The 24,783-nt window shown below is 34.4% G+C and overlaps 1 protein-coding gene and 1 long non-coding RNA gene across 2 annotated transcripts in view; both read left to right on the top strand.

The window, feature by feature from the left end:
• The window catches only part of LOC117680693 (uncharacterized), a 38,715-nt gene extending 23,689 nt beyond the window's left edge, over positions 1-15,026 (top strand). Inside the window, exon 2 of the long non-coding RNA XR_004595634.2 lies at positions 14,553-15,026. This is a non-coding gene — a long non-coding RNA (uncharacterized lncRNA). The remainder of the gene's footprint in view (positions 1-14,552) is intronic.
• Positions 15,027-17,270: 2,244 nt separating this feature from the next.
• Positions 17,271-24,783, top strand: part of LOC105336028 (alanine--tRNA ligase, cytoplasmic) — a 609,144-nt gene continuing 601,631 nt past the window's right edge. Inside the window, exon 1 of the mRNA XM_066079924.1 lies at positions 17,271-17,284. The gene's annotated coding sequence lies outside the window, so the exon portion shown is untranslated. The remainder of the gene's footprint in view (positions 17,285-24,783) is intronic.

Below are 24,783 nucleotides of genomic sequence, written 5' to 3'. Positions count from 1 at the left end.
CCCTGCAGTGGATTACTGGTGACTCTCCATCCTGTTATATGACATAAGGTGAGCCGAGATCTCCGTAATGATATAAAGAATTAATACAACAGTGATAAAATAACTTAGCTTAGGTTACCTCTGGTCCCCCTAGGCATATTTCAATTATTCATTGTGTAAAATGACATACGGGGACCCCTGGTCACCCTACAGTGGTTGACCAGTGAGTGACTCTCCATTGTGTAAAATGATATATGGTAACCCTCCATTGTGCAAAATAACATAAGGTGACCCGTGGGTACCCTTCAATGGATGACTGGTGACTCCCCATTCTGTAAAATGACATAAGGTTACCTCTGGTCACCCTACAGTAAATGACCGGTGACTCTCTTTATTTTGAAATGACATACGGGGACCCCTAGTCACTCTACAATGGATGACCGGTCACTCTCCATCGTGTAAAATAACATAAGGTTCACATAATCATAACGACATTTGTGTGGGAAATACAGGTAAGAAGGCGAATTCTCTTTCTCTCATGATATTTATGTTAAGGTGACCCCCTGGTCCCCCTACTGTGGAAGACCGCTAACTCCCCATAGTGTAAAATGACTTAAGGTGATCCCTGGTCACCCTACTGTGGAAACCGGTAACTTTCCATTGTGCAAAATGACATAAGGTGACCCGTGGACACCCTTCAGTGGATGACTAATTAATGACTCGCTATCCTGTAAAGTGACATAAGGTGACCCATGGTCACCCTAGAGTAGATGACCGGTGACTCTCACCTTATGTCATATAACATGATGGTGAGTCACCAGTAATCCACAGTAGGGTGCTCATAGGTCACCTTATATCATTTTGGAGAGTCATCGGTCATCCTCTGTAGGGTGACGACCAGGGGTCCCCGTATATCATTTTACACGATGGACAGTCACCGGTCATTCACTGTAGGATGACCAGGGGTCACCTTTTATTATTTTACACAATGGAGAGGCATCGGTTATCCTCTGCAGGGTGGCAAGGAGTCACTTTATGTCATTTTACAATTTGGAGATTCACCGGCCGTCCACTGCAGGGTGACCAGTGGTCACCTTATGTCATTTTACACAATGGAGAGTCAACGGTCATCCACTGCAGGGTGACAAGGGGTCTCCGTATGTCATTTAACACGATGCAGAGTCACCGGTCATCCTTTGTATGGTGACCAGGGGTCCCCGTATGTCATTTTACAATATAGAGAGTCACCGGTCATTTACTGTAGGATGACCAGGGGTCACCTTATGTCGTTTTACAGGATAGAGAGTCACCAGTCATCCACTGAAGGGTGCCCAGGGGTCACCTTATGTCATTTTACACGATGGAGAGTGAACGGTCATCCACTGTAGGGTGACTAGGGGTCCCCTAATGTCATTTTACAATATAGAGAGTCACCAGTCATCCACTGAAAGGTGACCACGGGTCACCTTATGTCAATTTACACTATTAAGAGTCATTGGTCATCCATTGTAGGGTGACCAAGGGTCCCCTTATGTCATTTTACAGGATTGAGAGCTACCGGTCATCCACTGTAGTAATTGAAATATCATGAGAGAAAGAGAAGTCACCTCCTTACATGTATTTCCTACTCAAATGTCGTAGTGATTTTGTAAATCAATACGGAAACTGGAGGTCGGCAGATGCATCTTGCAGATGGAGATTAATCAGTCTTTATCCATTCTTTGACTACCTGGTGTTACCTCAGATGATTTTACAAGATGGAGATTCACTAAGGTTATTCACGGTAGGGTGACCAGGGGTCACCTTAAGTAAAAAATCGATATGGGGACCAGAGGTCACCAATAGTTTTAGATTGACGTTGCAATTCTTTGATTCAATATGGAGACCTGAGTTTTAACAAAATATCAATATACAAGGTAAAGATTTACCAAAACCATCTACAGTGGGAAGACCAGGGATCACCCTAAGTGAATATCTTAAAGGTTACCAGACGTCAACCTAGGTCTAAAGACAATGTAGTTTTAATTTTCTTAAAATGACATGAAGTCCAGATGTCAACGTATGTCATTTACAGAAACACCCATAAGGAGACCAGAGGTCATTTCATGTCCCCTATTGATCATTTTCCTTATCTAAAGGGAGACCAGAGGTCACCTTATGTCATTTACATGATAGGTACTCGGCCATGGTAGGGAGATCAGGGGTCACCTGAAGTGAAAATATGCACAAGGAGACCAGATGTCACCTCAGGTCCTTCATCAATAAAATAATTTTAATATAGAAACGATCAGCTTATGTCATAACAAGATGGATATCCCTAGAAGCCATCCACTAAAGGTCACCTTTGGAAAGCGATGTCTGTCGTTATAATTTTGTCCATTAATAACGAAAATCAGGGGTCACCTAATGTCATATTACAAGATGTAGATTCAAATAAGTCATTTACTGTAGGGATAGCAGAGGTCACATTTAGTAAAATATCCATGAGGAGCCCTGAGGTCCCCTTATGTCCTACAACAATGTAGCAATAATTTTGTTTATCAATAGGAGACCAGAGGTCCCCAAATGTCATTAAACAAGATGTATACTCACTAGATGTCATCCATTTGTTAGATCATGGGTCAGCTTGAATGGAATTTCAAGATGATAGGTCCCGATATGTCCTAAATCAATGTAATAGTTTGATGATAAATACGAACACCAGATGTCACCTTCTTTTCCAAGATAGACATTTACCTTAAGTCATTTACTGTAGAGAAACCAAGTGGTAATTATAAGAGGACTATCTAAAAGGAATTTAGAGGTCACCTTAGCTTCAAAAAGGTTTAGATTTAATTCAAAGATTAATACGTTAACCAGAGGTCAGATAATGTCATTTTAAAAGATGGAGATTCCCAACAAGCCATCCACTGTAGGAAAACCAAAGGTCACCTTTGGTATTCGATCTATGTCGTTATATTTTTGTTAACTAATAACGAAGACCAGAGGTCACTTAATGTAATTTTACAAGATGGAGATTCAAAAAAGTCATCTACTGTAGGGGACCCAAGGGTCACCTTAGGTGAAATATCCAAAAGGAGACCATAGGTCACCTTATGATCTAAATTGATGTAGTAATTATTAATTCTGTAAATTAATACGGTGATCAGAGATCCGTTAATGTTATTTTACAAGATGAGGACTCATAAAATATCATCTATTGTAGGTAAACCAGAGTTCGTTTTAGGTCTTGGATATGTGTCGTAATAATTTTGTTAATTGAGATCAGAGGTCACCTTATTTCATTTTATAAGGTGGAGATACAAAAGTAATCCACTGTAGAGAGACCAAAGTAATCCACGGTAGAGAGACTAGGGATAAAATTTTATGAATTATCAATAAGGAGATGAGAGGTCACCATTAGACCTAAATTATTGTAGTAAATTGTTCATCAATACAAAGACCAGATGCCGCCTTCTTTTACAAGATGGAGAATTACCGTGCAGAATTCATCCACTGTAAAGACACCAATGTCTATTAGGAGACCAGAGGTCACCTTAGCTTCTAAATCAATGTAATATTTAGAAAATCAATACGGATACCAGAGGTTGTCTTATGTCTTTTTAAAAGACGAAAATCATGCACTTTATTTATATTGTTTATTAGGAAGAACATAATTGTTAGAGGGAACAGGTGTCACATAAAGATGATAATAAATACGTAAACCAGAGTTCGCCATATATTGTACATCATTGGGGAGACCAGAGATTGCATAACTTATAAGGAGACAACAGGTTAAAAATGTGGTGTGTGAAAAATTATACTCTGATCTACTGAACAAAAAAGTTAAGACTTTTATTTTATAAATAAGCAAAAACGGTACACGTTTCGATCACATTTATTCCTTATTTTTTGTCGTCAAAGGAAGTTAGGGGGGGGGGGGTTAAAGAGGTGACGATTTGCTCGTCTTCATTTTTTTCTCAGATGCATTTCACAGTAGGTCCGCATTAACTATGTTTATTTTTGCAATTCAAATATATTTTTTTAAATTTGATGAGTAAAAATCAATCCAGTCCAGGGAAGTGGTAGGTGGAGCGGGGAGTGGTGAACTCCAACCCTCAAGCAACACCTGTAGACAGGGGAACTTTAGTTAGAACACAAATTTGATGTCATTCCTTTGTTGCAGCAGACTAATTTTAGTGAGCTTCTTAAAATAAGACCGTGACTCGTGGTTACAGTACTGATATCCTTCAAAATCAGACTGTCTCAGGTAAATCAACAATGAAATTCAATAGCAGTGTTTTAAGTACGATGTATGCCGAAAACAGCTCTGTATGAAAAAAAATATCACACAGTTCTCATCACTAACGGGCTCGAAAATGTCAGATATTTTTTATACAAACCTGTTTTGGCATGCATCCATTACGGAAACCAGTTACATCTAATGTAATTCATTATCAAATCATTTTACCATTATATTAAAGTATCAGTAAAAAGTCTATGGGTTGGTGGCTGGGGGGAGGGGGGGGGGGGCAAAACTACATCTTTCTACAGGCTACACCTACGTATACAGAGTAAGAAGGTGAAGTACTTTGTTATTTTAATGAGGAGGATTTTGTGTTACATTTAATTTATCCTTAGGGGGACCACAGGTCACCTTATGTCTATATAACGTATATCATATATCTTTCAAATAACAGTCTATGTTGAAATTTTTATCCTCTATAGTGTATTTCCAATACTTAGAGGGTTATTCTTTAAAAAAAAAAATACATTTCTGCCTGTTGTATATCATTTCTAAAGGCTAAGTAGTGGTACTAGTTCTTCTACTTTCACTTTGCGGTTGTAATGCACTACATTTTGTAGCGGAGTGCACAGAATTGGTAGTTGTGAATAAGCAGGTGACCTGGGGTCCTAGTTGAGCGTACGTTTTGTCCTCCTGCGCTTCAACGCCTCACGGGTTGCTATACAAATCGCCCCATGGTCGATTCGTCCCTTGCCTACGGACAACACTACAATTCGACTCAAAAGAACCTAGGCTGACCCAAATAGTTATTTTAAAATGGATCAAAATGAATAATTATTATTTATACTTTAAAAAACAATGTATGAAAGTTATTTTGTTTTAAATCGCACACTATTATTAAATCACCAAAATATGCTTCTTAGGCCTACGTATTGAGACCCAGCTATAGCCTTTTAGAAATTTGTGTCAAACCAAACTTTTTTTTTTAAATTTGAACAATTAAAATAACTTATAAACTTGCTAAAAATATCAAAATATTTATACCTTTGCACGTTAATTTCCTTACAGTGACTCGGCTACAGCTTACATGGTCCAAAACTTCAACTGCCAAACTTTAACACAATGAAGCATGCGCATGATCTCATATCAAATACACCATGCTAGGCTACAATTTAAGAAAATGTATTGATAGTCAGAAAAAAAATGAAAAAAAAGTCTGCTGGATTTTCTACAGAAAATATACAGAAATTACATCTATTCTTCACATATTCCCTCCAAAAAAAAAATCACAAAAATGCATATTTTAAGAAAATTTTAACAAAATTATACAGTTTACAAACTATCTATTTTTAAACTTTTATTATAAGAGTTACATATTTTGTAAGCAAAAAAACCATAATCTATCGAAAGGACCGGTTTGTTTTTTGTCTGATATCTACCCTCATATTTTTGGATATGCAAGAGAAGTCACCGGCATACATTCAGAACCTTGCAATTGTTGATGTATATTTTTCATCAAGATCACTTCGATCAGAGAACTCGAGATTTCTGGTTAAGTCCAAGGCACGTACCAAATTTTATGGAAATCGGCGTTTCGATGTTAGTGCAGCTGAATTATGGAACAGTCTTCCCACAGTTTTAAGACTCGAAGAAAATCTGACCAGTTTTAAAAAGTTACTCAAGACACATCTTTTTAAATTAGCGTTTTATAATTAACCCTTTAATCAGTTTAATTAGATCTTCAGTCTTTAATCTGTGCTGAAAATGTTTTATGAATATATTTAAAAAAAACAGTGTTTAGCCTATTTTCTATATGTAAACCTCTTTTTATAGATTTATATGCCTATAATAACTCAATCAATTTTATTTGTGTATGCTCATTGTGTAGTTTTAACTTATTATGTAAAGCGCTTTAGAGTAATTTTATTATATTTAGCGCTGTATAAATGTTATAATAATAATAATAATAATAATAATAATAATAATAATAATATGATTTTAAGTTTTTTGAAAAATATAAAACAAAAATTTAAATGTATCAAATAGACACAGTCACTAAAAATAAAAACTATTTACTCAATCTACAGTAATTTTATCATACATATTAAAAGTTTGGTTTAAGCTGACAAAACCGTAGAAATGAGCGTACATGTAGCAGCACACCACCCCCCCTCCCCCTTCCACCACCACCACCCCCTTTCGTGAACAATATTTCCCCAAGATTTTAGACATACATGTATTTATGGCTTTTCTTTCTTTTTTTGTAAAAAAAAAATGAGAAATATATTTGTACTGAAACCACTGATATTTGTACAATAGTTTAAATCTATTACTTGTCAACTTACATATGATAATCGCTTATTGGAGCAAAACTATAGCCGGAAAATTATCATTTTAGTAACCTCAACAACATCCTTTGAAAGAATTTAGCAATACTTCACACAAGCTTTAAAACGTGTTCCATATGCCTTGTGTGACATTATAGGTCGGGTGGGGATGAGTTGACACTGGGGTCAATTGACCGCGGGAGCAGATTGTTAGGGGAACAAGTTGTCTACAATGTTTTCATTAATCGATGAGATTTGGTGACTCATAAATATATGCAAGTAATACACTTCACATGAAAAAAGATGTTCCGTTACAATTTCAAGATAGAACCATTTTAACAAGAGCTTGGACTTTGGGTAGTTGTGTCAATCGGCAATGTGACGTAGGCCTGTATATTTCATTGCTGGCCACTCAGTCATGGCTCTTTGAAATCAACAAGATTTGTCTGGCTTTTGAGCGAAGACTACGCAATCGGTGTATATTTCGCTTGAAACCAGCGTCATTTTAACTTGTTTTGACGCAAGAAATAGATATTTACATCCTATTGAAAGCCCAAGGCCTTATTAAAATGGCTCTAAATATGGTTAAAACAACATTTTTCAGGAGTAATTTGTATGCATGAAAATGTTCATGTACTACGGAAACGTATTAGTGCCACATATGCACTTCACATTTTTTTTTATTTTCCGCACATTATTAACTGAAAAATTCACACTTTAATCTGTAAAACTTACACTTTCATCTGTAAATTTTACACTTAAATCTGTAAATTTTACACTTTAAAGTGTAAAATTCACACTTTAAAGTGTAAAATTCACACTTTAATCTGTAAAATTCACAATTTAATCTGTAAAATTCACAATTTAATCTGTAAAATTTGCAGATTAAAGTGTAAAATTCACACTTTAAAGTGTAAAAGTCACACACTTTAATCTGTAAAATATAAACTTTAATCTGTAAATTTTACACTTTAATCTGTAAAATTCACACTTTAAAGTGTAAAATTCACACTTTAATCTGTGAAATATAAACTTTAATCTGTAAATTTTACACTTTAATCTGTAAATTTTACACTTTAATCTGTAAAATTCACACTTTAAAGTGTAAAAGTCACACACTTTAATCTGTGAAATTCACACTTTAAAGTGTAAAATTCACATTTTAATCTATATAATTCACACTTTAAAGTGTAAAATTCACTCTTTTATCTTTAACATCTACACTTATCTGTAACATCTACACTATAATATGTAAAATCTACACTAAATTAAAAGTGTAGTATTTACACACTATCCTGTAAAATTTGCTAATATATATACATATACTGTGGAGAGTATTAATCATTTCCGATGGTTTGATCGAAGCATTATGGACTGAAATATTTTAATTAGTGAATATTTCAAACTTTGTCTTAAATACAGTGACATCATTACACAGTGATATTTAAAAGAAAAAAATACCACAGGTTTTTCAAATAGATATACGAGGTTTTATGCCTTGGCTTATTTCCACACATTCTTTGATGATTTTACAATAAAAATAACAAAGTGTTGAATTACTTATCATTCAAAGAATATACATTATGTATCATTCTGTCTAAACCTCGATTTAGTATAAGTACGTTCAGTACTTTGAGTTGTGTACGTTCTACAAAAACTTGATTAAATAAAATTGTACTGTATACAAATGAATAAAATTGATGCTTTAAACTAGTAAAAGTTGACGTCTTATATATTTTTAACAGGCTTGAAGACTAAATTTGCATAAAAGTGAAAAGTCAAAACCCCAAAACATTGTTACAGATAATTCTACATTTTATGTTGCAGCCCCTATATAATTATGTGGTGGCCGGCTGGCCGCCAGATAAATAAGTGGGGGTAGCTATGGCGACTGCTACTTTCTGCCGGCCGCCCCATATTAGCGTTCGCCAGAAAAGCGGTCACCTTATTTTTTGGCGGCCGTCAGATAATTAACTTGTTGCGACCGCCAGTTATAATGTGGCAACAGCCTGTTAAAATATATTTTCCACCTGTGACTTTCCGGCTTCCATAATTTACGCCCTTCTTGACATATATTTAATATCTCTGAAAGTCTCATAGTTTAATCTAAAAACGTTTATGAGAAAACTCTTAACAATCATTCTAAAAAATGAAAATTAGACGAGTGTGACGAATGTCATCTTCTAAACATTGCAAACTATAGCTATTTCCGTTCCCTATCAATGCTGCGAAGAAAATAATAAAATGCATGACGATTCATAACATGTATTGAAATTCGGAAACAAATATGTTTTAGACAGGGTGATTTAAGTTTTTAGTCCATTAAATTATCACTTTTTTCAGTTTTTGTGAAAATTTTAATCTGGTTGAAAGAGACGAGGGAAATGGCTTTCATTATGAAAAACCCTAAGCGTGGAACATTTGTTTTTGCCATGTGACGCTGATACATTCTGTCAAAGAGAATTTAATCATAACTGTTTCACTTTTTGGTAAATTGAATACTGTTAATTTGTCGATTGCAATGTTTATTATTTAAGCAAGATCAAAGAAATGCGGACATTTAATTAAAACAGCCATATGGTGTTTACACAGTATTTTACAGATCAATGTGTGATTTTTACAGACAAAAGTGTAAAATTTACAGATGGATTTTACAGATTAAAGTGTAAAAATTACAGATTAAAGTGTAAAATTTGCAGATAAAAGTGTGAATTTTACACTTTAAACTGTTAATTTTACTGATTAAAATGTGAATTTTACACTTTATAGTGTGAATTTTACAGATTTATATATTGTTTTTTTACAGATTAAAGTGTAAATTTTACAGATTAAAGTGTAAAATATACAGATTTAAGTGTGACTTTTACACTTTAAAGTGTGACTTTAACACTTTACAAATTAAAGTGTAAAATTTACAAATTAATGTGTGACATTTACAGATTAAAGTGTAATTTTACAGATGAAAGGGTAAATATTACACTTTAAAGTTTTTTACAGATTAAAGTGTAAAATATACAGATTTAAGTGTGACTTTTACACTTTAAAGTGTGACTTTAACACTTTACAGATTAAAGTGTAAAATTTACAAATTAATGTGTGAATTTTACAGATTAAAGTGTAATTTTACAGATTAAAGTGTAAATATTACACTTTAAAGTGTGAATTATACAAAATATAGTGTAAAATATACAGTATATATATATATATATATATATATATATATATATATATATATATATATATATATATATATATATATATATAAGTATATTCTGTGGTATTTTCTTTGCTTCTTCTATGGCTAAATCTAATAATTATAATAGAAGAAGCAAAGAAAATACCACATAATATACTTAGAACAACCACCAGAAAATAGACCCATTTTTAATTCCTTTAGTTACAACCTACAATCCCAAACATTTTAATATATTTCAAGAACTAACTAATTAAAAAATCTGACCTACTCCATAGCCAAAGACAACTACCAAACCTGAAGAAAATATTAACAAGAGCTAAATTTAATTCAACAATAAAATATTCTGTTTCTAAATGCGGAAATTCAAGATGCGGCACGTGTCCTTATCTAAAAACAGGATATTTTATTTCTGTAAAATGTGACAAGACTTTTTATATTAATGAAAATATGTCGTGTAAATCCAAAAATCTGCTTTACTGTATTACATGTAACCACTGTGGCAAAGATTACATCGGCCAAACCGGATCACAACTTACAGCCCGCATGCGCGTCCATCGCCAACAGATCAATGATCCCAGTACCAGAAACACCCCTTGCAGTGAACATTTTGACAGATGTGCTAAGGGAGATTATGAAGTATTCCCATTTTATAAACTTAAAAGCGGTTTAACCGCCATGAGACTTGTGAAAGAGAACTATTTCATTAAATAATTTTCCCCAAAACTCACCAAACATTGAATTATCTGTATATATATAATCATCCTTTTTTGTAGCCAGTCTTTGTATTTGTAAATTTATTGATGTCGTTTATTATCATATTTTGTCTAATTCATTTTTCCCGAACTTTAACGTTTGATATTGTATTATGAAGTCATGGATTATTTAATTCATTTAATTACATCATGACGTCATAGTTAAGGTTTCAAAGGAAAACAATTTCATTAATTATGTAGCGTGCCGAACAATACACAAGTTTCCTCTATTACTCTCTTCATGTAAGCTGTTATGTAAAAATTTCTAGGCAAATCTCTGCACTGTTCATTTATTTAATTTGAGGAATAATTTATATTTCATTCTCATCAATATCGACTTACTTCTGGCTAAAATTAAACCCTGTCCATGACCTTCGATTTACAGGAAGTTCGAGTACCCATTATTGCCGCTCATATCTTTTCGTTATTTTTCAGTAATTAATCTGTAAAATGTCAAAGTTTTTAAAGAATCAAACAATATAAGATAAAATGTAAGAATAAAACATAACAAGAGGCCCATGGGCCACATCGCTCACCTGAGGAACAATAGGTATAATAAAATCAGCTTAATGGAGTCATAATTAATACAAACTATCTGGACAATGAACAATAATACATGTATATCCTGTATAAATAAAATCCATTTCCCCCCTGGATATTCTTATGTTTATAATCATTAGTCCCTTTTCTAACAGGATGATTTTATAGTCGTATCATATGTTGAGTATTGCAGTTCTTAAAAAGATCCTTAACAATAGTTTATATATGCGCGGCTATGTTAAGGCTGTCCGAAGCTAAATATATATCGAAAAATGATACTATTTTAATGATCGAAAAATGCTTTAGCCGAGTGAGTTCCTTTAAACTTTTATTACATAAGTTAACAGTGGCATCCAACACTATATTTGATGTATTTTTGTGACGTCATATATTTTTCTTAAGCACGTGACGGGTGTATTCTAACACGGTAAATAATCTATAAAAATCGCATCGGCACAAGTGAATAATGACATTAAATCAAAATTATTTTTATGAAAAATCCTTCGATAAGGGATGTATTTTGCAGTTCTTGCTGGGGGTTCATATAAATATTTCGTTTATTTGAAATATTGTCAAAATATTTCGCACCGCCATCGAAATTAGGCACATTTTTACCTTTTAGGCTCGCTTTACACAAAATCGGGTCAATCGGAAGGTTTCCCCCAGCAAGATTCACAGTGGTACTTCTTTTCTCTCCCGATTTCACGTAAAATATACTAAGATTGTTTTTATCTTTCACTTGTGGCAAGCCGTTTTTATATGCACATACATATCACCATTCATTAGATTACACGTAGCAGGGGGAGTCTCAAAACCATTAGTTTATGAATAGTTATTTACCTATTACGAAGCTTTAAAACTGTTGATTTTTTATACTCCATATCGGTGATATTGAATTTAGTATCACTAAAATTTACAACAGTGACTATGTAAAGGAATGAAGCGGTTTTATTATGCACAATGAATATCACTTATTACGTTACGGTACATTCCCTAAGAACGAACGAAAGGAATGCAGATCGTGACGTCAAAGTTAACTATGACGTCATATCTTATGAAGTACAGACAAGTGACTTTCTACATATCTCTGTGAAATTAATCGGGCAGCCTTAACATAGCCGCGTGGGATATAAACCTACATCAAACTCTGAACCTTCTTGTAAAGACAAAGAATTCTCCTGGGGCCAAAGTCTTAACAATTATAAAGAATCATCTGGCTGATTAGTTTCTGAGAAGAAGATTTTTAAAGATTTACTCTATATATTCCTATGTTTAATTTCAACCCCCCATTGTGACCCCACCCTACCCCCGGGGGTCATGATTTTCACAACTTTGAATTTACACTACCTGAGGCTGCTGCCACACAAGTTTCAGCTTTCCTGGCTGATTAGTTTATGAGAAGAAGATTTTTAAAAATTTACTATGTATACATGTATTCATGTTTTAAACTTCGATCCCCCATTGTGGCCCCACCCTACCCCCAGGGGTCATGATTTTCACAACTTTGTATCTACACTACCTTCCACACAAGTTTCAGCTTTCCTGGCTGATTAGTGTCTGAGAAGAAGATTTTTAAAGATTAACTCTATATATTCCTATATTAAACTTCAACCCCCCATTGTGGCCCCATCCTATCCCTGGGGGTCATGATTTTCACAACTTTGAATCTACACTACAAGAGGATGCTTTCACACAAGTGTCGGCTTTCCTGGCTGATTAGTTTCTGAGAAGAAGATTTTTAAATGATTAACTCTATATATTCCTATGTTAAACTTCAACCCCCCATTGTGGCCCCATCCTACCCCAGGGGGTCATGATTTTCACAAATTTGAATCTACATTACCTGAAGATGCTTCCACACAAGTTTCAGCTTTTCTGGCTGATTAGTTTCTGAGAAGAAGATTTTTAAAGATTTACTCTATATATTCCTATGTTAAACTTCAACCCCCCATTGTGGCCCCACCCTACCCCCGGGGGTCATGATTTTAACAACTTTGAATTTACATTACCTGAGAATGCTTCCACACAAATTTCAGCTTTCCTGGCTGATTAATTTATGAGAAGAAGATTTTTAAAAAATTACTCTGTATACATGTATTCATGTTTTAAACTTCGACCCCCCATTGTGGCCCCACCCTACCCCCAGGGGTCATGATTTTCACAATTTTGTATCTACACTACCTTCCACACAAGTTTAAGCTTTCCTGGCTGATTAGTGTCTGAGAAGAAGATTTTTAAAGATTAACTCTATATATTCCTATATTAAACTTCAACCCCCCATTGTGGCCCCATCCTATCCCCAGGGGTCATGATTTTCACAACTTTGTATCTACACTACCTGAAGATGCTTCCACACAAGTTTCAGCTTTCCTGGCTGATTAGTTTCTGAGAAGAAGATTTTTAAAGATTTATTCTATATATTCCTATATAAAAGTTTGACCCCCCCCCCCATTGTGGCCCCATCCTACCCCCAGGGGTCATGATGTTCACAACATTGTATCTACACTACCTGAGAATGCTTCCACACAAGTTTCAGCTTTTCTGGTCTTATGGTTCATGAGAAGAAGATTTTAAAAGATTTACTCTGTATATTCCTATGTAAAAGTTCGACCCCCCCCCCCATTGTGGCCCCACCCTATCCCCGGGGGTCATGATTTTCACAACTTTGAATCTACACTACCAGAGGATGCTTTCACACAAGTGTCAGCTTTCCTGGCAGATTAGTTTCTGAGAAGACTCAGTTTGGTTAAAATTGGACCAGTGGTTCTTGAGAAGATGTTGAAAATGTGAAAAGTTTACAGACAGACGGACAGACAGACAGACAGACGGACGACAGACAAAATATGATCAGAATAGCTCACTTGAGCTTTCAGCTCGGTGAGCTAAAAATGGCATGTGACATTGGTCACAAATGAAATAAATGAACATTATAGGTCCCCATCTTTATATCCAAGTGGTTTTCGGATGATTGACATTACTATTATTTCAGGTGCCAACTCCTTTATGATATATATTCGAAAGTTGCATTATTAATGGAAATAAAAACGTAAATGTTATTGTAAACGATGTAACAACGTAATGGCAGGACATTTTCGGCATCGCACAGAGATAAGGGTCATTGAAGAAAACGTAGAAGTCTAATGAAATTCAAGGAAAAGATTTGAAGTTTAGTGTTCTGTCTACGTTATTTGGGACAACCCTCGATCTTCCTAGGTCTTTTAGGTCTTAGTTTTCATGCAGCACAAGAATCGATTATATTCACAAAAGAAATGAAAAACGATACTTAAAGCATTTCAAACTCTACGCCGACTATTATGTAGAATTGAGAACGACAGTATAAAATAATAATGAAGTACAGAATTGCCGATCGATTATCGCAACTCGTTACGTCTGATTAAAATGCTAATTATATCTCAACCAATTGATCTGATAATTTAGCAGTCTCTGTATCAAATAACTACAGCGTTTTTGTATAACTATGGTTTCTGTTCTACAATACTATTTTAGTTAATTTGTTTTTAATTTCCTAACAGTGTTACGTTTCTGGGCACGGTGTAAAAGGAAGAAAGTGTATGCGATGTCGTCTTTTGGAGAGAGGAGTCTTTGAAGGGATAGAAAAGCTCGGATATGCTTTTACCACAGCATATAATTGTTATAAAAGAAACTGGTGTTGTCTTTATAAGATCTGCAGTTCCTTAAAACAGCACAGAATTCACAACATTTTGTGACGCAGTGATAGAGAGATAACTGAAAATCGATTCTAGTGCAAACTCAAATAGAGAGAAAAACGTATCATAGCTTTCCATTCAAACAAATTATCCTTAGAATCTAATAACTTTATATTAATAAATGTAATTTATGCACAGAAAATGTCAAGGAAATATGAAATATTGTATAAAACTGCCTTGCATGCTATAGCCTTTATGTTATAATATTCTTTTGTCTGTCATTTGATTTCATTTTGACTGTATGCCAACCTGGTGATGTCAATAAACCATTGAATTGAATTTATAATATGCTTAATACTTTTAGTTTGTTAGATCTAAGTTATAAAAATAAATAAATCGCCTTATATAGAATGCCTGCAGAATCGGCTATATTTAAAATCGACGTTTTCACTATTGCAAAAGTTCATCCGACGGAAGCTTAGAAATTCTATTTGGATAAGCTGTGCTCAATTTTATTGCAACCGCACAATCATTAAACCACACACATAAGGCTTCTGCAATTGTATCAATAAAATTGCATGCAATTAGTTTATGGTAACATTTTAACGATGTTTAAGTTAATTTAACAATAAATTGTTTGAATATTTTCAGTGAAATTTCAGACGGTGTGAAGAAAGCAAGCGAGGTAAAGATGTAAATTTTTCTAAACTTAAAAGTGCCTTAAATTTGAATCTAGTCTTAAAACATTACGCATTTTCTTAATATTGAAAACAAACATAATGAATATCAAGGTTATCTTTAAAAAATGCAAAGACATTTAGTCAGTGGAATATCAAATTTAGATCAGAAGGGAATTACACTTATTTTTGTTGACTGTTGGTAAGGAGACAAGCGTGTATTAGTGTACATATAATTGCATCAACTTCCGTGGAATCATTAGATTTCGTGGTGGCTCAATTTTCGTGGAATTCGTGGGTACCTCTCATCCACGAAATAACATCCTCCACGAATTGATAAATTAGGGTAATAAAGTCATATTCCCCCTTGTAGATATATAAGAATACACGAAATTACGTCCCCACGAACCTGTAAAATTTAAGTCATCCACGAAAATTGGCCCCTACGAAATTTAATGATTCCACAGTAATTATATTTGTTAAGAACGCAGTTTGCAATTTAAAATTTATAATTAATATTTGGGTTGTGAAATTTTGAAGGTCATTAGATACATCATTATAAACTTATATAGATAAGTTCATTTAAGCATCTTGCCTTATCATTGACATGTAGAGCCATGGCCAGGATGTACAATACTTTACCATATGACTGTAGTTGAATGAAACGAAAACATTTTGTAGCTTATCAAGGTACCTCACTACACCTTGAATTATATTTTTTAAGACACTACATCACAAGATGGCGATTTAAATGTTTTCTTTAAATTGTTTGTATCCATTGTTTTTGGTTGAATATTAAAGTTTAACCCTGCAAGATAAACAATGTTATGTAGAAAGACTTTGATTTTTTTAATGATTAAAATCCGGAATTGTTGTGTCCCTTTAAACCGTTTTTGACCTTTATTTATCAAAACCTTTATACGCTTGTGCATACTTATCTACTTCCTTTTTCTGCTGTATCAGAAATCAAAAGGACGCAGACGAATTTTCTGAGAAATAATATCAGTTTTAATCATTGGGATCTCAGTCAAAAAACGTAAGTTGTTTCCAAATATTTTCATATTTAATGTACTTTTCATTGTAAATAGTCATTAATTTACGGTTAATTCGATTATATATATATATATATATATATATATATATATATATATATATATATATATAGGTACTTGACATGGTTTGCGGGTCATGATCCATAAACATGGGTTGTGGGACCCTGCATTTGTGGTAGGCTTATTACAAAAGGAAACGCATTTTTAGGAATAGTTTTTGATGAAGAAGCCAAATATAAGATGAATATAAAGATTACTCATATTTGGTTTCAAAGTTATAGATAACGTTGTGGGTCACCACATTGTGGGTATACATACCCACAGTGATATATAGTAGATAATATATATAACATACTTGTGGGTAGGAACCCACAAACCATGTCATGGCAATATATATATAGATTCTTTATGGGATATACCCCACAAACCATGTATGGGTGCTAAAACAATGATATATAGCATACAGCTGAATATGATTTGTATAGGAGCACAAAATACAAAATATCATTTTATCAAACTTATATATAAATAGGCACGTTTTAACCCTTTCGCTGCCACGTCAAAAAAGACGTTATTACGCTTCAGTGCCAAGCATGACGTTATCAAATTCATGTTTTGACGTAACAATCTGACACAACGCGCCGTACCATTTTTTATGTTATTATCGAAAACAATGACATTTTATCTTTTTCTCTGTCATTTCAAATAAGACGTTACGCCATTCTTTTTTTTTCTTTCTTTTTAAGCGTCGCCAAATGAAAAAGAAATGTAAAGAAAACCACGTCTTTCAAAAAATATGAATTACTTCATTAATGATGCATGTTCCCAATCTTTAACAAATACGTGCAGTTTTTAAAATAATCACGTTCTTATCCTGTCAATCTTAATTATAATCCACGCATACATGTGAATTTTTTATCATTGAAATTACATGTAGTTCTATAAGATATAATGCATATATCTCTTATTTCTTTGTTTGCACATATATGAGACATAAATTTCACGATAAAAAAGCTATCTTATTCCTGAGAGAGAGAGAGAGAGAGAGAGAGAGAGAGAGAGAGAGAGAGAGAGAGAGAGAGAGAGAGAGAGAGAGAGAGTTTAAGTAGGTTGACTTAAAAAAATCATAAATTATCGGATTTCTTTTTTGATAACCTAATGACATGCAATGCAAACTTAATCATGTTTTTCACACCAGAAATTCCCTCAAATTGTGAAAAATGGAACTGATGGGGCGGGATTATCACGAAAGTATATGGTCTAAATAGCAATAACTAAGTTTTTCCCACGAATAATTTGGACATTTATTTTTAAAACATCTTCATTCGGCCTCGCACCGTATGGGATTTACTGACCATGTACAAACCATATTAGATAAACATTAAACTATATGTGAAATTAAGCAAAGCACCAAATGTTTTAAAGCGATTTTATATAACCAACTTGCATTGTTTTAGAGCCTGTATGCATCATTAATACGATATTTTTGTAACAATCATTGTCATTAATAGCGGATAATTTTCAAAAACTAATTAATTAGTATAACGCAAATATGTTAGTGGTCATGAGGCAGGTATTGCTGGCTGCAACTGTAAAGGTTTATCATGATGCAGTTTAAGAAATTCGCAAAAGGAATTGGTTTTTACTGTGTGTTAGATATGCAGACAGACAGACAAAGAATGACAGTGCTAGATTGGTAAGCAATTCCTTGTTCGTTTTAATAATCATTTCTATGAAATCGCGCAAGCATAAACGTCCATCCAAGTTTATGCTCGTAAAGTCATTTGGGGGAAATTTCAAATCACCCCGCGTTCCGTGTTTTAGAAAGTGTGGTGTATCACACTGCAATGTACAAAACACGAACAAATGAAACTCTCCAACAGTCACCACCTGCAATGTAATTTACATAGGCGTCGGAATCGGAGGGGGGGGGGGCTAAGGGGGGCTTAGCACCCACCCCACCATTTTTGCAAAGTTAGACCTAACCATTAGGCACATAGCATCATAGAAGGTTAGCCTCCCCCCCCCCCCACTCTTTCTCGCAGGAAACATATTTGTTCCTAAATTTACCTTGAAATGATTAAATTATTGAGAAGTTGAAGTCATAGGCATACTATTCCCCCCCCCCCCCCCCCACCCCCGGATTAGGAATTTCATGATGTGGGAATTTTTTTTATTTTGATAGGTAAGATTTTTTTTGGAAGTATAGGTATAGGTACTACCCCCCCCCCCCCCCCACGGATATTTTGGGAATTAGTTTTTTATCATTTTTTTTTGCTTGTCAATATTTTTTAGGATTAGTCTAGCCCCCCCCCCCCACTCACTTTCAAATTGCTTCCAACGCCATGCAGTGATTTATATATAGAGAGTTTAAAGAAGAAATGACATACATTAATAAATTATTTTGTTATTAAAATATTCTCGCTAACCTCAGTAAAGAGAATTTATGTGATGAAAACGCTGCTCAATATTCATTTCTCATTACACTGTATGCTATTGCTTTATTCAGCGAGAAAATTGATATATTGTATGTTTGTTACAGCATGCGCGGATCCAGAAAACATTTCCAGGGGGTGTCCGAGGGATAATTTTGTTTTCCAATGTTGGAGAGGGGTTTTGAGGCCTATTTCGGGAATTTTGCTATATAATCTTTTTAATTTGATTTCCCAAGAGGTGGAAGGAATAGTCCATGCACCCCCTTCTAGGTCCGCACATGAACGAGTATGATCTTTCTGTTGGACCAAAACAACGAACTGTATTAAACATGCGTATTTACACATATTTTACAATCAAGTTGAACAAAAACTGTTATTCAAAATACCCCAAATGACTTTAATGATTTCGTAAATAGAATAATATATAGGCTTATCGTGAAATTTTTAAAGCTGCTATGTTCGATTTTATACGATGGCTATGCTAAGTATGAGTATCATTCAGTAGTTTTCCAGGTACATTAAGCCATATTTTATTGAAAAAGTGATGTACACAATTTATTTACAAAAACAAACGACATAAATTGTATTGATTTCTTTCGTCTCATAATAAAATTCGCTGCTGAGGTCAAGGCGGGTATGGTTGTATTACGACTTTGAAAAAAATTCAAATCAAAAATAAACGTCGGTACATTTTATTCACTAATATTTGGGGAAGTGTTTTGTATACATGTACAATTGATACATCACATGCGGGTTGAATAAACCCAATCATTCGGGAACAAAACCAAGCGGTTCCCGTTTCTAAACATTCCCAAGATGGAGTTGGTTTGTTTTGTTTTTTGTTTTCTCATACAGAAATTTTTTATGTACTTTAAATAATACAAACTTTGAAAGGAGACGGATTTTGTTTGTGTAAATAGGCATTTGTCTAATAAATTTGGTCTGTATAGAAAAATATTTGATACTCCCATAGCCAAAAAAAAATCGGACTATGTAGCTTTAAATTATCTGTATGTTTTAAAATCTTCCTTTTCTCGGACAGGTGAACACTATCTTAATTTTTACATTTTATTCCATACAAAGTAAAATCTTTTACCACATCATACGTGTAAAATTGACAATCACGATCGCCAGTTGTAAACGTTTGAACTCTCGGAAAAAGATGTATAATTTTGTTCTTAATGTTCTCTAATATCTTAGCTTATTTATCGATACAACTACGATTGTGATTTATATTACAGTTCTAATATTCAAAGAATAAAATACAATATAGACCTAAGAAAGTTAACGATTACACATAGTTCATCATCATACGATGAAATATAACAGTTATGAAATGCAAAACATTTACGATTCTATATCTCGATTAGATCTAAGAAGTTTTTTTTTTACCAACTTGTGGTCTTACAGTTTGTTTTAGTGATTAAATCCGCTTGACCAACTGAGTTGTCTAAAATATAATAATGATAAAATTTTGTGATTAAATATTTTCATGAAGTACATTACAGTCCTAGAAATCTTTCCTTCTTTTACCGCTATATTTGCATCTTTACACAGAGTAGATGCTCTTTATGACCATAAAACAGGTAATGAAAGTCCGTGCGGTCAGAACCATCCATGTGAAAATTAAATGTCTATGATATGCGGTATCCAATTTTAGTTGAAATTTAGTTTCAAGAAAGAATGTCTCTGTTTGAAATGCTCTGAAGAAGGAGACAGAAGATACGAAAAAGGTATCAATAGGACTTGAAGCGCGTACGCAGGGGGGATGGGGGGGGGGGGGGGGGGTTGGGCACTAAAGTCTTAATCTCGAACACGGTCGAAGCATCACCATTATCTCCAAATAAGTTATTACATGCAGTTCTTGTTTTTCTGTCCAAAGATTCAGTATTGTTCTTTTACATGCATGAAAACTACAGTAAAATGTCACCAGATGGAATTTTTTTTAATGTTGATCATCTGGCTAAAATTTTGTTCTAGGATCATATCAAAGTAATTTTTTCAGTGCCCCATTCCTCCTTATTTGGCATATCGCAGTTTATATTGCCGTTCATTAATTAACTCTGAATAAAAATAATACATATAAAGTACATGCTTTCTTTGGTGCTTAATATTCTCTCGATTTCTTGCAAATTATACAATACCAGAGAACGATGCTGTATGTAGTAGCTTTTTACCCGATTAAAAAAAACCGCATTGATATTACTGATGTGTTTTATTTGATTTTTTTAATCAGCACTAACGGCAGCATGAAAATAAACAAGAGGCCCATGGGCCACATCGCTCACCTGAGGAACAATAGGTATGATAAAATCAGCTAAATGGAGTCATAATACAAACTATCTGGACAATGTACAATAATACATGTAGATCCTGTATAAATAAAATCCATTTTCCCCTGGATATTCTTATGTTTATAATCATTAGTCCCTTTTCTAACAAGATGATTTTATAGTCATATCATATGTTGAGTATTGCAGTTCTCAAAAAGATCCTTAACAATAGTTTATATATTAGATATAAACGTACATCAAACTCTGAACCTTCTCGGGAGGCCAAAGAATTGTCCTGGGGCCAAAGTCTTAACAATTATAAAGAAACATCTGGCTGATTAGTTTCTGAGAAGATTTTTAAAGATTTACCCTATATATTCCTTTGTTAAACTTTGACCCCCCATTGTGGCCCCACCTACCCGTGGGGATCATGATTTTCACAACTATGAATCTACACTACCTGAGGATGCTTTCACACAAGTTTCAGCTTTCCTGGCTAATTAGTTTCTGAGAAGAGGATTTTTAAAGATTTACTCTGTTTATTCCTATGTAAAACATCGACCTCCCATTGTGGCCCAAACCTACCCCCAGGGTTATGATTTTCACAAATTTGAATCTACACTACCTGATGATGCTTCCACACAAGTTTCAGCTTTCCTGGCTGATTAGTTTCTGAGAAGAAGATTTTTAAAGATTTACTCTATATAATCATATGTTAAACTTCGACCCCCCATTGTGGCCCCACCGTACCCCCAGGGGTTATTATTTTCACAACTTTGAATCAACACTACCTGAGGATGCTTCCGAAGAAGTTTCAGCTTTCCTGGCTAATTAGTTTCTGAGAAGATTTTTAAAGATTTACCCTATATATTCCTTTGTTAAACTTTGACCCCCCCCCATTGTGCCCCCCCCCCTACCCCTGGGGATCATGATTTTCACAACTATGAATCTACACTACCTGAGGATGCTTTCACATAAGTTTCAGCTTTCCTGGCTGATTAGTTTCTGAGAAGAAGATTTTTAAAGATTTACCCTATATATTCCTTTGTTAAACTTTGACCCCCCCCCCCATTGTGGCCCCCCCTACCCCTGGGGATCATGATTTTCACAACTATGAATCTACACTACCTGAGGATGCTTTCACATAAGTTTCAGCTTTCCTGGCTGATTAGTTTCTGAGAAGAAGATTTTTAAAGATTTACTCTGTTTATTCCTATGTAAAACATCGACCCCCCCCCCCATTGTGGCCCCACCGTACCCCCGGGGGTCATGATTTTCACAACTATGAATCTACACTACCTGAGGATGCTTTCACACAAGTTTCAGCTTTCCTGGCTGATTAGTTTCTGAGAAGAAGATTTTTAAAGATTTCTCTATATATTCCTATGTTAAACTTCGGTCCCCCATTGTGGCCCCACCGTACCCCGGGGGTCATGATTTTCACAACTTTGAATCTACACTACCTGAGGATCCTTCCACACAAGTGTCAGCTTTCCTGGCCGATTAGTTTCTGAGAAGAAGATTTTTAAAGATTTATTCTATATATATTCCTATGTAAAACTTCGATCCTTCATTGTGGCCCCACCCTACCTCCGGGGATCATGATTTTCACAAATTTGTATCTACATTACCTGATGATGCTTTCACACAAGTTTCAGCTTTCCTGGCTGATTAGTTTCTGAGGAGAAGATTTTTAAAGATTTACTCTATATATTCATTTGTTAAACTTCGACCCCCAATTGTGGCCCCACCCTCAGGTGAGCTAAAAAGGTTAAGTTTACAATACAATAAGTTGTTAAAGTTGGTTTCTGGAAGAACAGACTTTGAAAATTTTCTTAATAAATATTGACAAATTTTTTACCTTTTTAAGCTTTAGTTTTTAAGATCTGTGTCCAAACATAGAATTGTGAGCAAATCTCTGTATCTTGCTTATAATTCGAAACTTAACACTCAAATATGGTTGGTAAATAGAAATTGTAAACAATTAAACACAAGAAACATGCACTACATGTATAACAAATAAAGAACACAATTTATTTTTTCGAAATGAATCATATATATACATGTATATACCTACATATTTCCGTCAGCGATATCAAACTCTATTTAAACTGAATAAACTCGAGAAAATGCCGAGCATCTCAACAAAACCTATTGCATTAATCTACATGTACCATTACGCAAAAGATAATGCCGAATTACCGATAGAATGAATTGTATTTCAGTACCCCTACATCCGATTTTGCTTAATTTGCGCAGGTAAACAGTTAACTGTTTGATTTACCGAAGTCTCTGTTTGATTTGATACGTAAAAATCACGAAATACAGACGATAGTTTCCAGGTTACAAAGCATAATGAGAACGAAACGAAAATCAGAACAAGCTAACACCAACGTCATGTGTGAAAACTGTCAACGCATTGAAATATTTAGCCTCAATTTACTTCACAAAATCGGCACCAATATATTTTGTATGTTTCAAAATTTCCCTTCATACGCGAACTGTTGCACAACAAGCAAATTCATCATAGTCAGATCGACCCTTTTTCGTATAATGTCATGGCTGCTTTAAACAAAGAACCTCGTTTTAGAAGTATGGAATCATTTTACCGGATGCCGAACCCGAAGCTATTAAACTGATTGAAACACGCCTTTCCTTTATTATTATTTTCGTAATAACTCAGATTTGAAACAGAATTACCACTTAATTTTTGCAATTTATATTTTCCTTCCCATAAGGATAATTTATGCTAAACTAGGTTGAATTTGCCTCGGTAGTTCTTGAGAAGAAGATTTTTAAAAATGCACCCCCCCTTTTTCTACAGTTTCAAGGTTTTCTCCGCTTTGAATACAGATCAAACTTTTATTTCTGCAATTTATATTCGCCCTCCCATAAGGATGCTTTGTGCCAAATTTGGTTGAAATTGGATAAGCGGTTTTAGAGAAGAAGTTCAAAATGTAAAAAGTTTACAGACGGACAGACGGACAGACGGACGGACAGACGGACGACGGACAAAATGTGATCAGAATAGCTCACTTGAGCTTTCAGCTCAGGTGAGCTAAAAAGTCGCGCACACTCGAATTATACTCGGCCTTCGGTGGTGGACTAAAGTATTAGCTCTCGCCATGTTAAAGTTGGACTTAAGACCTGTATTTTGACAGTACTGTAGACGTACTTTTGTCCGCGTGGTATTAATTTACGCTATGAACGCGGGCACAAATTTTCCGCGGAATTTTTTCCCAGTGTACTTAAAGTTCATTTTGGAATGAAATTTTGAAATTGCATTACATGAATAAGGATAATCGGAAGTTAATACATTATATAACACTTGCATATGTGTACCCAATGTATATCGTTTTTTCTATGGAAACTGGGTTAATTTGTATTGAGAATTCACATAATAAATAATTTAATCTCCAAAAGATTTGAATTTTCTGTAAATTTACATGCAAGAAATTTAAGCTTCTCCCAGCTTGAGATAACGGCACCTGTCAGACGACAAATAGCCCCAAGCGGGTCTGTCTTTCATTGACCCAATTAACTGCACGCTAATACCCGTGTTTATACTGCAATTTCTAGATCCCTTTGTGCTCTGACTTTTAATTGATAAAACTGATCAACTCATAATTTAAATATTCATCATTTGCTGTTTCACAAGA

Source organism: Magallana gigas, chromosome 3 (genome assembly GCF_963853765.1).
Source record: "Magallana gigas chromosome 3, xbMagGiga1.1, whole genome shotgun sequence".
Lineage (NCBI taxonomy): Eukaryota > Metazoa > Mollusca > Bivalvia > Ostreida > Ostreidae > Magallana > Magallana gigas.
The sequence above is the reverse complement of the archived record's forward strand: the minus strand, read 5'-3'. Positions and strand labels throughout refer to the sequence as shown.